General features: G+C 41.7%; 1 protein-coding gene across 7 annotated transcripts in view; it reads left to right on the forward strand.

The window, feature by feature from the left end:
* Positions 1–14,730, forward strand: part of LOC132813916 (coiled-coil domain-containing protein 102A-like) — a 615,752-nt gene that overhangs the window by 43,038 nt on the left and 557,984 nt on the right. For 2 of the 7 annotated variants that reach the window (XM_060823308.1, XM_060823305.1), the window contains one exon: positions 4,226–4,357. The exons of 3 other annotated variants lie outside the window; for them this stretch is intronic. The gene's annotated coding sequence lies outside the window, so the exon portion shown is untranslated. Of the gene's footprint in view, positions 1–3,626; positions 3,707–4,004; positions 4,040–4,225; positions 4,358–14,730 lie in introns of those variants that run through there. 2 more of the 7 variants (XM_060823315.1, XM_060823314.1) reach the window with 2 other exon arrangements.

A 14,730-nucleotide genomic window follows, 5' to 3' on the forward strand; every position in this document is an offset into this window, starting at 1 on the left:
AGAAATAAGGTTTCTTTTTCCTTCCAAAATGGTTAACCTCACATTTCTCCTCATTGCATTCCATCTGACAAATGTTTGCCCATTAACTCAGCTTGTTATCCCTTGAGGCCTCCTTACATCCTCTTCACAACTCCCATTCCCACCATCTTTTGTGCCATCTGCAACCTTGGGCATTTTGCCCAGATATTCCGATAACCAAGGAGTTGTTGACAAAATATAGACTGGAGTCAGGACAATGTACAATCCCCCATTCAGCTAACTCTGTGGGAATTGCCTGGGAAATTGAATTTTCCGATTGGCAATTCCCTAATGTCTATGAAAATGTCCATTACAGTCAATGAGTTGGAGGACTCTGACTATCACTTTGTGGGTGGCACGGTGGCACAGTGGTTAGCACTACTGTCTCACAGCGCCTGTAGACCCGGGTTCAATTCCCGACTCAGGCGACTGGCTGTGTGGAGTTTGCACGTTCTCCCCGTGTCAGCGTGGGTTTCCTCCGGGTGCTCCGGTTTCCTCCCACAGTCCAAAGATGTGCAGCTCAGGTGAATTGGCCATGTTAAATTGCCCGTAGTGTTAGGTAAGGGGTAAATGTAGGCGTATGGGTGGGTTTCGCTTCGGCGGGTCGGTGTGGACTTGTTGGGCCGAAGGGCCTGTTTCCACACTGTAAGTCTAATCTAATAATATTTATCCAGGAAAGACTAGGGGATCAATAAATAATCTGCTCTAACCCTTGGATAACTATTTCATTGACCCGGCCCTTCGCAACACAGAACTCATCACTGAAACTCCAGCTATACCTCTTCCTGCCACTTACACCTCTTAAATACTTAACAATCACCAGACCAGAACCCCTCCCTTGACTTGACCTTCCCTAAACTAACACATCCTCTTGCCTGGTTGGCCTCACCATCCCTTCTCCCTGGCTCAGTCACTTCCTCTCTGACCATGAACATTTACCCTCCCTGTCTCACTCCCTGACTATTTGTCAGTTTGGAAATCTTCAACAAGAGGCTGCAGCCAAGTTGGGCTAAGACAGTGGGCATTAAGGTCAATGGGGAGAAATTGTGGGAAGGGGTTAGAGATCAGTGAGGCATGATTTTGAGGTTTTAATGGTGATGGTGGTTGTGCAGTTATAGGGAGTAGTCTGATTACTGGGACAAGGGAGGAGACAAATCACAATGGTGAGTATACCTTAGAGATGATCATGCTGGGCCTTGATGGAACACCCCACCCTCTATTGGCCCCTAAATTAGTGCTATACAGGTGCTTACCCAATGATTCAACATTTTTAAAAAACCTGTTGGCTCTTGCAAAGCTGGGTAAATATGACCAACTGTGAAAAGTGGAATTGCTGTTAAACTGAAGGCAAACGGTCTCGTGAAGTTATTTAAATAGCTAACGATTTCACAAAAGAAACGTTTGCTACCCCGGCTTCCTACCTCATTAAAACTGTAATTGTGGCTTTCATGTGGGTTACATTTCTGTACTTTTTAACATCTAAACTCCCAATTAAACCGAACCACCTTTTGGTGGTTCAAGAAGGCAGCTTACCACTACCTTCTCAAGAGTAGCAGGGAAAACCAATAAATGTTGGCCCAGCCAATGACCCCCGTGAGTGATTAAAAACAAAACTTGTGGTTGAAGGCTGTCATAATATCAGCATTGGGTTTCGAACAGATACCACGAGTCTGTTGGTGAAGGAATTACCTTTGTCTCTAACAGCCAGGTTGTCCCTTGATAGTCCAAATAGAAATGAGCAGATACTGAGGGCTTGCTTGATATGAAAGTACCATGGCTATGACCAGAGAAAGGGAATTTGTGTGTAACTAGCCAGTTTTTGAGGAGGTTCCAGAGAATGTTGCTGATATGTTGTGCAGGAACTTTTAAAAGGTGTTTGATACAGGGCCACAGAACAGATTTGTGAGGAAAGTCATAAGTCATGGAATAAAAGAGACAGTGCAATATGGATACAAAATTAAACAAAAGAAGGGAAACAGTAATGGTTAGTGGGGATTTTTAGATCGGAAGAAAGTTTATAGTCAAGTTCTCCAGGCTTTTGTATTATGACTCTTGCTTTTCCTGATATATATTAATAATCTAGATCTTGTGTGCACAGACAGTTTCAAAACTTCAGTCAACACAAGACTTGGAAGAATTGTAAATTGTGAGGAAGATAATGTAGAACATGAAAAGGACATTGAGGAGTCGATGGAGTGGGCAGATAGGTGGCAGATGAAGTTCAATACAGAGAAGTGTGAGGTAATGTACTTCAGGATAAAGAACATGGAGACACTACAAAATATAGGGTACCATTGAAAAGCATGTGTGGGAGCAGAAAAACCTGGTGGTATATGTATGTAAGTCATTAAAAGTGGTCAGACAGGTGGAAAGAGTTGTTAATATTGCACGCAGTATTCTGCTTTGTGATAGAGTACAAGAGCAGGGAGATTATGATGAATGTATAGAGTATTCTTTCAGTTCTGGATGCGATATTTTAAGAAGAATGTAAACACATTGGATGCAGAAGACGTTCCAGGGACAAGAAATTTCAGTTATGACAATAGTTTGGAGAAGTTGGGACTGCTAGGAAAAGACTAGGAAGAAATTTTATAGGTTTTAAAGTCATGAGGAGTCTGGACAGAGTGAATACGGAGAAACTGTTCCCAGTTGTAAATGGATTGAGAACCAGGGAGCACAGTTTTAAAGCATTTTGCAAAAGAACCAAAAGAGATGTGACAATACTTTATCACTCACTGCTTGAACTGTGGTGGAGGAATGTTGAATTGAGGCATTCAAGAGGGTCGTGTATAGTTACTTAAACAAAAACAATGTACAAGATTACAGGAAAAAGACAGAGGATTGGCTCTAACCTAAACTGCTCAGAGATAGTGCAAACATAAAAGACAAAATGATCCCTTTTGCATCAAAATAATTCTTTGATCTGGAGGAGGTTAATCTGTTGGTAAGTGCAGGATCAGGAGCTACATTTTACCCTGATGTCAAAAACCCAAAACTCTCAAATAATTTAGCTTCAGGTTTTCCATCACTAGGTGACAGAAAGAATTCGTGAATTATTTCCCACAGTTTACATAGTCAGCGAAAAGATAAACTTTAAAAAAGAAACTACAAATATTGGCAAGCACAAAAATATATCAGTTCCATGAAGAATATTACACAATTATATTTGAAGGAGCAACAATATCAGTTGTCCATATGTATTCTATCCATTTAAAAACTGTAAATAAAAGGTGCAGATATTCACTACAAAGTACAGTGATGAAAGCCGCATGCTGGTTGGGAATAATTTCAATCAGACACACAAGGTTGCAACCCTCAATTAGCAAAAAAAGGGACAAATGGGTAAAATTTTGGCTGCTCCCTGATGTATTGCCCCGGGTCAAATAGATTCTGCCAAATGGTAAATGTTTGATCCATTAAATGCTTAAATTTCAAAATGGTGTCATTTAATTAAATACATCTGTGATACATATTGGGAATAATAGGAAGAGTGCATGGTAATAATTATTTCTTCCTGTGTCCTGATGCTTTATGTGCCATCTGACTCTTTTCCTGCTGACTTTATGAAGTGGCTGTCCCTGCTTTTCAGCCAGATGTTAGTCTGTGAAATATCTTACCAGGGTAAGACTGCACAGAAGTGTCTATACAGTTGTCTCATCCTTAAACCTTACTGACCAATCTTACAGAGGTAAGTTGATATTGGAAACAGGATACAATGCTATTGTTTGTTAAATCCACAACTTTAGTTCAATGTATCATAATTTTCCTGTGCAGACTGAGTGCTAGTGCATTTCAACTCCTCTTTAGTACTTTCAACCAGTGGTGATAATTTGAAATGTAACTTGGAAAGATTAGTCACTGTTGTTAACAGTTCAAATTCACCACAGACTACAGATTGCTGAAGCGCAAGATCTCAGGATGTTTGTGTTAAGACGTTGGAAGAAGAAAATCTTTCCATGGCCCCGAGGAGAGCTGTAGGAAAGTTTACAGTTGTACTTTGCCTTTTGCTGAATGAGGCTGGGTAATAACAGTTTTTTATTACCATTGAGTCTGGGCTAGTCTTGCTTTTTTGGCAGCTATAGATGCTTACAACATGGTTTAAAACGGAAACAAAGTGATTTGGAGCAAACTGCATTCACTAAAGCAGCTTATTGTATAATTTTTGTTTGGTCAACAATTGTACATCATTGTTTTCGGGCTGTTACAGGAAGAACGCAGTATTCCTGCTATTCTGGCCTGATTTGCAGCTGTAGCGATGGAATGTATTGCTAAAGTCAAGCTGTGGATGAGGAGAAACAGAAGCTCTTCAGGAACTAAAAAGACCGGAAAATTGACCTGTGTAAGCCTGTTTAACTATTTGCATTGAAATCTAAAGTTGCACATTTAATTGTATGTTTTGGGTGGATTTTACATTGCTGGGTTGGAAATAGCGCAGAACAGTAAGTTTTAAAATGAGGTTTGTGTGTGATACTGCAATAGAGTTTGTTTAAATGAATGGCTGATGTTTCAAAATTAAATTATTGTTTAACCAGCTATCCTATGAAGCAAGTGATCTGCCACTGATTTATAACGATTATGCATATATTTGGATGCACAGATGTGGTTGATTAAACTGTGCTTGGTCTGTGCAAGATCATATTAGTTATGGAATTGCATTTTATATTAACCATTTTGTAAAAGCACTGCAGACTTCACCTGCATCTTTACTTCATACTGTTGTATGGACAGGTCAGCTTACTACACTGTATGAGCTACTGCTAATGACAAAGATGGCTGATACCATCCCCTTTAAGTGTAAAAAACTACAGGGCTTGATAGTCCAGTCTGGTAGTGGAAAATCACTTCCTGATCTAACTAGTATCACTTATAGATAATGAATTATAGTTTACTGCAGCTAGTTAAGGTTACATTAATATGGTAGACATTGAATCATAGAATCCCTGCAGTGCAGAAGCAGATCATTCAGCCCATCAAGTCCATACCAACTTTCCCAAGAGTATCCCACCCAGACCCACTCCACCCCCACATACCTCCCCCCACCACCCAACCCTATTTCTGTAACCCTGCATTTACCATTGTTAACTCACATGTAGCCTGCACATCCCTGAACACTATGGGAAATTTAGCATGGCCAATCAACCCAACTCGCACATCTTTAGATGTTGTTCCGTAATATTTGAGGTAGAACAGATGTTCAGCCTCACTCCTTCTGGATTTTAAGCTGTTGTTTGCGTGTCTATATGACACAATCCAAATGGGTGATGTTTATGAAACTCCTCAATATTTGCTCCTCACCCCTTTCAGACCCTTTGAGACCCAGAATCAGTATCCACTTTCTCAGCTTGGTTTAGTTGATAGGATTCTCACTGTGGAATCAAAGTGCTCTGTATTCAAGGCTTGAATATACAATCTGTGATTACTGTTGAATGCAGTACTATGAGTATGCTGCACTGCCATTACATCCATTTATGGTTCATATGGACTTTAAAAATCCTGCGGCACATTTTAAAAAGAGCAATGAATTTCCCAAAGGTCTAGCCTCAAATCAGCACTAACAGATGAATGGGTTATTCGACTGGCTATATGAAAACAGAGGGAAAAGTAAGAACTGCAGATGCTGGAGATCAGAGTCAAAAGGTGTGGCGCTGGAAAAGCTCAGCCGGTCAGGCAGCATCCGAGGAGCAAGAGAGTTGATGTTTCGAGCATAAGCTCTTCATCGGAATAAGGGGTGGGCAGGGCCTAAGGAGGCTGAACGATGTGGGAGGAGGGAAGGTAGCTGGGAATGTGATAGGTAGATAAAGGTAGTGGATGATGATGATAGGTCGGAGTGGAGGATGGAGCAGATAGGTGGATGGACAGGTAGGACAGTTCAAAAAGGCGGTGTCGAGTGGGGGAGTTGGATCTGGTAGAAGGCGGGGGGACGGGAGATGAGGAAACTGGTGAAATCAACATTGATTCTGTGTCGTTGGAGGGTCCCAAGATGGAAGATAAGGTGTTCTTCCTCCAGTTGTCAGGTGTCACTTTCTCTTCTGTTTTTATATAGTTAGTTGAATAACCCATTCATCTGTTAGGTCCCCCATCAAACCACCCTCCACTGCTGGCACTTTCCCTGGCCATTCCAAGAGGTGTGAAGTCTGCACCCAGATCTCCCTCTTCACCTCCATTCAAGGTCCCAAAGGATTCTTTTACATCCGGCAGAGATTTTCCTGCACCTCCAAACACCTTATCTACTATGTCCGTTGCTCTCGATGTGGTCTCCTGTACATTGGAGAGACAGGACTCCAACTTGCAGAACGTTTCAGAGGATATTTCCAGGACATATGCGCTAAACAATCTTATTGCTCTTTGACCGATGACTTCAACTCCCCATCGCACTCTGCCAACGGCATGTAAGTTCTGGGCCTCCTCACCGCCAAATCCTAGCCACCCAACGCCTGGAGGAAGAATACCTCATCTTCCACCTTGGGATAAACGTGTGATGTTTATTGATTAATTATCCATATAATTCATATAATGGAGGTGGCCTATAGCACAATGATAGTGTCTCTACCCCTGGAACATGAGGATAGGGTCAAGTCCCACCTGCATCTCTGAACGATTTGAGTGGAAAATATCTCTATATATCCATACCAAGGAGAGATCCTCTATTTTTGCTGCCTGAAGGGATCAGTGTTCAATGCATTAGGATATAGTCCTCAGCTTATTGTTTTAAATGGCTTTTCTGTAACTCTTTATTGTATGTCAGCCTCACATTCCAGAAGGCGGCCATCAGTGTGGTGGTGATGAGGATTGGACAAGGAGGAGGGTCTGTTACCAAGGTGGCCATTAACAGGTCTAGGTAATATTGTAAGACTTGACTTTCTGCTTCTCTTCGGTTGTTATGGCAGTGCATGGGTTGCTCTGGGAGGAAGCATGCTATGTCCACAAGTATGTTTAAGGCATTCTCTGATTGGTGGGCACTGCAGTGAGCAGTGAGTTTCCTAAAGTTCTAGCCTCAAATCAGCACTAACAAATGAATGAGTTATTTGACTGGCTATGCGAAAACCATTCTGTTACTGGTGGGCACTACAGGGTGTAGGAGTGCAACCCCCAGCACCAATTTTTAATGCACATTTGCTAAATTTCCTGTGACAACTTGTCTTTTGTTACAGTGCCTCTTTAAGGGGGTGCTTTTAGTTACTTTGGATTAATTAGTTAATTTGCCTATTGATTCTTTGAAAGGTCCATCAAAATACTATACAGAGGAGCCAACTGGGACTGGGCAGTTGATATAACTGAGAGAAATGTATGCATGTTTAATATAGTTTCAGTAAAAGGGAAGGCTTTTATCTTGGTCCCTGTTTCACCACATGGCTTATCTTAATAGTCAGTTTTGTCTCTTTCCATGCTTTTATTTTTGGACATAAAGTCAAAACGTGTCATTCTTAAATCAAGCTACTGAGAGAACAAGTAGATTAGCACAGCGATGTGCTACTAATGGTTCTTCTTTGTGTACAAATCGCATCTGTCAACATTGGAAAGTGGGAATAAGATTTCTGATCCAGAAGATTTAAACAGGTTACAAACATGTGTCTTTTAAAACATCTTTATGATTATCTACTTCTGACAGAGTGTGTACTGGCTGATCATAAATCAGTCAAATTAAACCTACTTAAATGTCAGTTTAGTGAAATGTATAACATTTTGCAAATAAATTACTTCCTCATGCCCATTAAAAAGGTTTAAAATTGATCTGATTTTAAAACAGCCAATGAGCTGATTCAATTTGAATGAGGGAAACTTCATGGGTCTGGTTATTCTGTGTGCATTGGTGGCTGCATGGTATCAGCAAAAATTAGACTGGCGACAAGAAGCATTTGGCAGGCTAATGATGTTAGCATATGAACAGCCACATGCTGAGTCAGCAGATGTACCACAAATTAACAAATAACATAAACTCATCATAACAGTGCAATAGTTTGTGGCAGTAGAATAATAATCATATCAACTAGGACTCGTGCCTACTGCTTTCACACAAGCTACATGGGAAGGTTGAGAAGGTATCTCACCCAGTCCCTTATTCTAGACATATCGACTAACCAAAGCTGACAACATTTTGACCCATGAGCTAGCTTGCTACTTTTCCCATTGAATCTATTCTTGAAACCAATCAAATTAGTTGGAAAATGAGACCACGTAGCCTGTCAGAACAAGTCATGTACCGAAAGGTGGGAGCAAACCAGCCTACTAATTTCTCCAACTGATGGCTGTATTTGAGGATGGCAAAGGAATGTTTTAAAATTTGAGTTTGAGAAACAGGAGACAGAATAAGGGGCAACACATTTAGGAGTGAGGTGAGGAGGAATTTCTTCACTCAGAGTTTTGTGAAGTTTTTGAATTCTCTACTCCAGTGAATTGTGAAAACTAGCCCATTGAGTATATTGAAGATGGACATATGTAGATTATTTTTGATGCTAATCATACAAAAGGAAATGGAGATAACATGCAAAATGGCATGTCGATAACCATGGTTTTTATTGGGGAACAGGCTTGAGGACCTGAATGGCCTATACCTGTTTCAAATTCCTAGGATGAGTTGATGGTTTCGGAGTTGAACCTGTGAATGCATTTGTGTGGTGTTTGACCCTAGATACATTTCAAATAGACAATAAGCAATTAAGATGCAACTTTTAAAAGTTCTTAATAAAAAAGGGCTGCTTCTGTCAAAGCTTTTTGTCATCAAGACACTTGCAAGAATACCAATGTAGACATCATGTTTAAAAATGTTATGCTGCAAATTGTGCTTTGTGTGGCATTCTAAAATATTGTTAATGCAAATGAACTTTAGTTTTTCAATGCTTTTCAGAGATAAGAAGAAAATTTCTTAGTACTAGGCATCAATATATTTCATTGAATAATTCCAGCACTGTAAGGTTTTGGAAATAAAATAAAATTTACTTATTTATAAAAATACACTGAGTTCCCATTTAAGACTTTGCAACAGTTATTTTTAATTATATGTAATTAAAATCATTGTCCTTTCGTTGGCTGTGGTTCTTATATACATCCTATAACTTCAGAAACATTTTCTGTTTGCCTGCTTGTGGCAGAAGTGTCTTTGTACCTGTGACAAAGCCAAAGGAAAATCCACATTTCCAATATCAGACTGAGCAATATCTACAGGCAAATATTGGAGCAATGAAATCCAAGTTTGATTCCAGCCTTGGGCAACTGTCTGTGTGGAGTTTGCACATTCTCCTCATGTCTGCATAGGTTTCTTCCAGGTGCTCCGGTTTTCTCCCACAATCCAAAGATGTGCAAGTCAGGTGAATTGGCCATGCTAAATTGCCCATAATGGTAGGTATATTAGTCAGAGGTAAATGTAGGGGAATGGGTCTGGGTGGGTTACCCTCTGGAGGGTTGGTGTGGACTAGTTGGGCCGAAGGGCCTGTTTCCATACTGTAGGGAATCTAATCTAATCTGTGTGCATTCAGACTACCTTTATAATGTTCATCTGGTGCAATTCTACTTTGTACTGAAGCTGCATTGTAGTTTAAAAACGTCTGAATCAGTAACAGCGTGCAACCTGAATCTGAAAGAAAGGAGCATTAGATTCACTTGAGATAATCTCACTAGACTATGAATCAAAGTCAGTTTATGGTTTGGCACGTAACTGACCCATCACAAATTCAGTGTGAGTGTAAGCTTATGGCAGTTTTTATAAAATTAATTTTCTGGAAATTCAAGGTGGCAGCAGTCTGAACAGTCTGCTGTGTTGGGCTCTGTGCCTTATCCCAAGCAAGGTGGGCTCCTAGACTCCCCCCTCCCCCCCCCGAGGAAAGTTTGTAATGTAAAGTAGGTAAAATGAGATTTAACAGCTTTGGAGCTGAAATGAAGATATCCAAGGGAAAGAGAGCAGGCAGGACACTCCCCTACCATGTCAGGCACACCTGCAGCCATTACCTTGGCTCCTATGGCAGCGCCCTTAGGTTCAGTGGAGCAATAGCATTTACTAACGGTGTTCGCAAAACTCCATGAAAAAATCAAGGGAGCACTGGAACCAATTACTGCCATGCTGACAAAGCATGAGCAGGAGATCCAAGCCTTGGATCAGCATGGAGAAGTGTGGAACAGAGGACAGTAGCCTCGGATGCTGCAATGGAGAGCTCCAAGGGCTGGGCCCAAACCTTGGAAGGCCAGGTTCGGGCCCCGCAGGAACAAATAGTTGACCTTGAAATTCGAGGTTAGAGAAAAAAAGCTACAGATCTTGGGCTTACTGGAGCATGAAGAACATAAAACTTTCCTGATTTTCTCAAGAGGTGGCTTCTGGAGTTGCTGGGGCTGGAAATTGAGTTGGGCCAGATGAGTGTCAAGTGGGCTTACTGAATCACGATGCACAGGTCCAGGCCAGCACAGTGCCCCAGCCCAGTCCTAGTGCGACTCCAGCATTAAAAGGAAAAACAGTTAATAATAGAAACAGCCAGAAGACAGGGAGGAGATCCACAGGCTTTGGCTTATAAAGGCTCAAAGATAATATCTTTTCATGACTTTTCTGTGGCCATAATTAAGAAAAGGAAGACATTTGGATGATGTAAAGAACAAATTAAGAGATTTAAACATTCAATACTCTTTGAGGTACCTGGCAATGCTACGGTTCAATTATGGGAGAACTGTCTACAACTTCGACTTGGCAGAAAAAGTAAAGGAATTTTTGAACTCACTGAAATGATAGACTTTGGCCAAGGGGGAAGGAGAAAACGATGCGTGCAGACAATTGCATAATATAATTTTTTTATCTTCTCTGTCTTTGTTTTTTTCCCTTTTGGGGTCCTGAGCCTTACAGACTTTGGTGTAAAATCTGATATGTTTTATATTATATCTGTTTGGTGGTTATTAGTTATTCCATTGTTCTGTTTTGCTGGGAGAGGGATAGTTACACCTTTGATATAAAGATGTGTAGGATTGAGATGTGGAGGGGGATGGATGGGCATCCATTGCTAACTTTTAGGATTGTAAATAATTTTTTTTCCATTGCTTGGGTTTGGGGCACGGCCTTAACTGGTAGGTACGAGAATGGTTGTGAGGTTGGGAGTGAATGCCCCCTATGGGCAAGGGGAGGGAGATCTCAGGAGATCTGTGTTTTTTATGTTTATTTGTTCAAGTTAGGAGTAGAGGTTAGTTTTTTAGTTTTAGTAGTTTTGGGACTGTTTGCAGGAATAGTCTTTAGATTTGATAAAATCTGCTTTTTCTTTACTCGTTGCACGTTGAACGGGCTTCTTCCTCTCAGGGGACTGTGGGCTGCAGTGGGTAGTCATGGCTAGTGATCTGTTCAGATGGTGCACCTGGAATATAAAGGGGAGCCATTCCCCATTAAAAGGAAAAAGGTGCTCTCAAACCTTAGGAAGGAAAGGGTTGACATCACATTGTTTCAAGAGACACATTTGAATGATGGGGAACATCTGAAGGTACAGCAATGGGGAATATGATAGGGTATTGCTTTCCTCCTTTAACTCCAAAAGCAAAGGAGTGGCCATACTGGTATGAATGAACCTCCCATTTCAGGTGACAGATCATGTCAAGGTTTATCATTCTCAAGGCCCTGATACACGTTCACTGTTCCCTGGCACATCCTCTCAAATTTTTAGTTGATGCAGTCTCTAAATTATTGGCTCTTGGGGTGCTCCGTACGATTATAGGAGGAAACTTTAATTGTCTCATGGACCCTGGGATAGACAGGATGCCAAGAGTGCTGTTGGGTACACCTCAACAGTCTAGACAGTTAGTGGACTTGTGTGAGGCATTGGGGCTAGTGAATGTGTAGAGGTGCCTCCACCTGAATAGGAGGGACTTTACCTTTTACTCCAACCCGCACAAGTGCCACAGAAGAATTGATATGTTCTTTGTTCTGTCGTTTTGTTTAGATTTGGTGTTAGCCTATAGGATTGGGAGCATAACTATTCCAGATCATGCGGCAGTATATTTAGATGTTAAGAGCAAAGGTACTGGAAGGGCCACATGCCATTGGTGTATGGATCTGTTTCTGTTGAAGGATGACAACTTTGTACAGTATATTACAAAGGAGTTCAAGGCTTTTTGGGACATCAATCAGGGTACGGCCAGTAATCCATCAATGCTCTAGGAGACCACCAAAGCATTCTTAAGAGATATGATTATTTCATACCTGACAATGAGAGGGAGACATAGAGGAGAGCAGCAGCAGATGTTTGAGGCCTGGCTGAAGGCAGCCAAATCGGCATATTATACCAGACCATCTGTGGTCAAATTGCAAGGGGTCATGGCTCTCCGGGCTGCTCTGGACTCAACATTCACACAAGTGGCGAAGAGAGAGAGGTCTCCTATGCAAAGCAAAGGCTGTTTGAATATGGGGATGAGCCAGGTGGATACATCCCCATTTTCAAACAGCCTTACCTGGCTTACCTGGCTAGGAAGGAAAGTGCTCCACAGTCCGTTGTGTCTATTAGGGAGAGAACTGGCAATGTCACTTGTGAATTGAGGAAGATCAGTGCCAGATTCTGGGAGTTCTATGCAGAGTTATACCATTCAGAGGGATGTGAGGATAGAGAAGAGAGAATGGAATCCTTTTTTGAAAACTTGGACCTCCGCGGTATGAACACAGATCAAGCCTCCCTTTTAAGTGCACCTTTGACAGCACAGGAGGTGCAAGACATGGTAAGGCAGCTCCGAGGTAGTAAGGCTCCTGGTCCGGAGGGGTTACGAGTGAATTTTAGAAGGAGTTCATACACATGTTAGCTGAACCACCTCTACAGATGTATAGTCATTTGTACAGCCAGGACTGCCTTCTGCCCACTATTAGGGAGGCCAATTTATTGTTGTGGTTCTGTTCACCGAACTGGAAATTTGTGTTGCAAACGTTTCTTCCCCTGTCTAGGTGACATCCTCAGTGCATGGGAGCCTCCTATCTAGCGTTTCTGTGTTGTTTCCTCCGGCATTTATAGTGGTTTGTCTCTGCCGCTTCCGGTTGTCAGTTCCAGCTGTCCACTGCAGTGGCCGGCATATTGGGTCCAGGTCAATGTGTTTGTTGATAGAATCTGTGGATGAGTGCCATGCCTCTAGGAATTCCCTGGCTGTTTTCTCTTTGGATTGTCCTATAATAGTAGTGTTGTCCCAGTCAAACTCATGTTGCTTGTCATCTGCGCGTGTGGCTACTAAGGATACCTGGTCGTGTCGTTTCGTGGCTAGTTGGTGTTCATGGATGCAGATCGCTAGCTGTCTTCCTGTTTGTCCTATGCAGTGTTTTGTGCAGTCCTTGCATGGGATTTTGTACACTACATTGGTTTTACTCATGCTGGGTATCGGGTCCTTTGTCCTAGTAAGTTGTTGTCTGAGAGTGGCTGTTGGTTTGTGTGCTGTTATGAGTACTAGTGGTCGCAGTGGTCGAGCTGTCAGTTCAGAAATGTTCTTGATGTATGGTATTATGGCTTGTCCAGGGGAGCGGTGTACTTCCCAGATCTGAAGAGATATCACCCTGTTGTCATATGTAGGTGAATAGGTGTGCTATGACACAAAGCCAATATGGCTTGATGTGGAGGCCACATAAGTGAGCTGTCCCCTCATAAATTTACTGTTCGTGGATAAGATCAGATCTGTGGCTGAGCATTGTGAGAGTCTGATTATCATAAATACGGTGAAAGCATAGAGGAAATTGCAGCAGGGTGAGGGCAATTTGCTTAAAACTTTGTTGTTCACCCGGTTAGTGGGAGCTCCAGGATTTAGATTGGGGTCAATGGACTCTGGCTTCAGAGCATGAGAGGGTAAAGGAATCTCCTTACTAGGAAATCTATTTGAGGGAGAGGTCTTGATGTCTTTCAGCCAATTAAGGCAGAAATATGGAATCCCCAATTGGGACCTTTTCCGATATTTCCGGGTTATAGATTACATGCAGAAGAAGACCACACTTTTGGCCCAGCTATACAAGTCAGATATAGAATGAAGAATGCTCCGATTGGGGGTTGCTCTCTCAGTTAGTACCATATATCATCTGCATAGAGGGAATACCTTGGGGGATGTGGGAAGACCCCATGTGATTTGAAATCAGGAATTAGTGGAAGAAATCTCATTGGAAACATGGGTGGATATATGGGAGAATGTAAAGAAAATTTCAATATGCAATAATGCACAAGTGTTGCAATTGAAGATCCTCTACAGGGCTCATATAGCATCAAAGATGTTAGCAAAGTTTAAGAAAGGATCTTCCAGGAAATGTCCCAAATGTATTGTCACCCTTACATATTAATTTTCGTTCTGTTACAAGATCTGTGGTGGTAGTGGCGGTGGAGTGGGGTGGGTTACTGTAATATATAATAGCACAATGTTATTTCTACTTTTTTGTACTTTTATAACCTTTCTTGGTTTTTTTTCTACAAAAGAGTGAAAAGTTTTTTCAATAAATAGATACATAATTTTCTTCAGAGTTCTCTTGAAAAGCCACACCAACATTGGCAGAGGCATAGGCAAAATACAGTTAAACCTTTTTTTGGGGTTTTTAACCAAGGATTATGGTGAAGATTAGAGGCTATCTGTGGAAAGTTTATCCCATGGGGCACTGGTGAGAAGTGACCATGGGGGATTCTGGGAGAAGTCAGTTCAGTCATCATGACTGAGAAGGGACCACAGAGCACTGATGCTGCTCAGGAAGAAGAATATTGAGCAGGGGGCACTGGTAAGAAGCAAACAAGGAAGATTCTGGAAGAA

Source organism: Hemiscyllium ocellatum, chromosome 4, assembly GCF_020745735.1.
Source record: "Hemiscyllium ocellatum isolate sHemOce1 chromosome 4, sHemOce1.pat.X.cur, whole genome shotgun sequence".
Lineage (NCBI taxonomy): Eukaryota > Metazoa > Chordata > Chondrichthyes > Orectolobiformes > Hemiscylliidae > Hemiscyllium > Hemiscyllium ocellatum.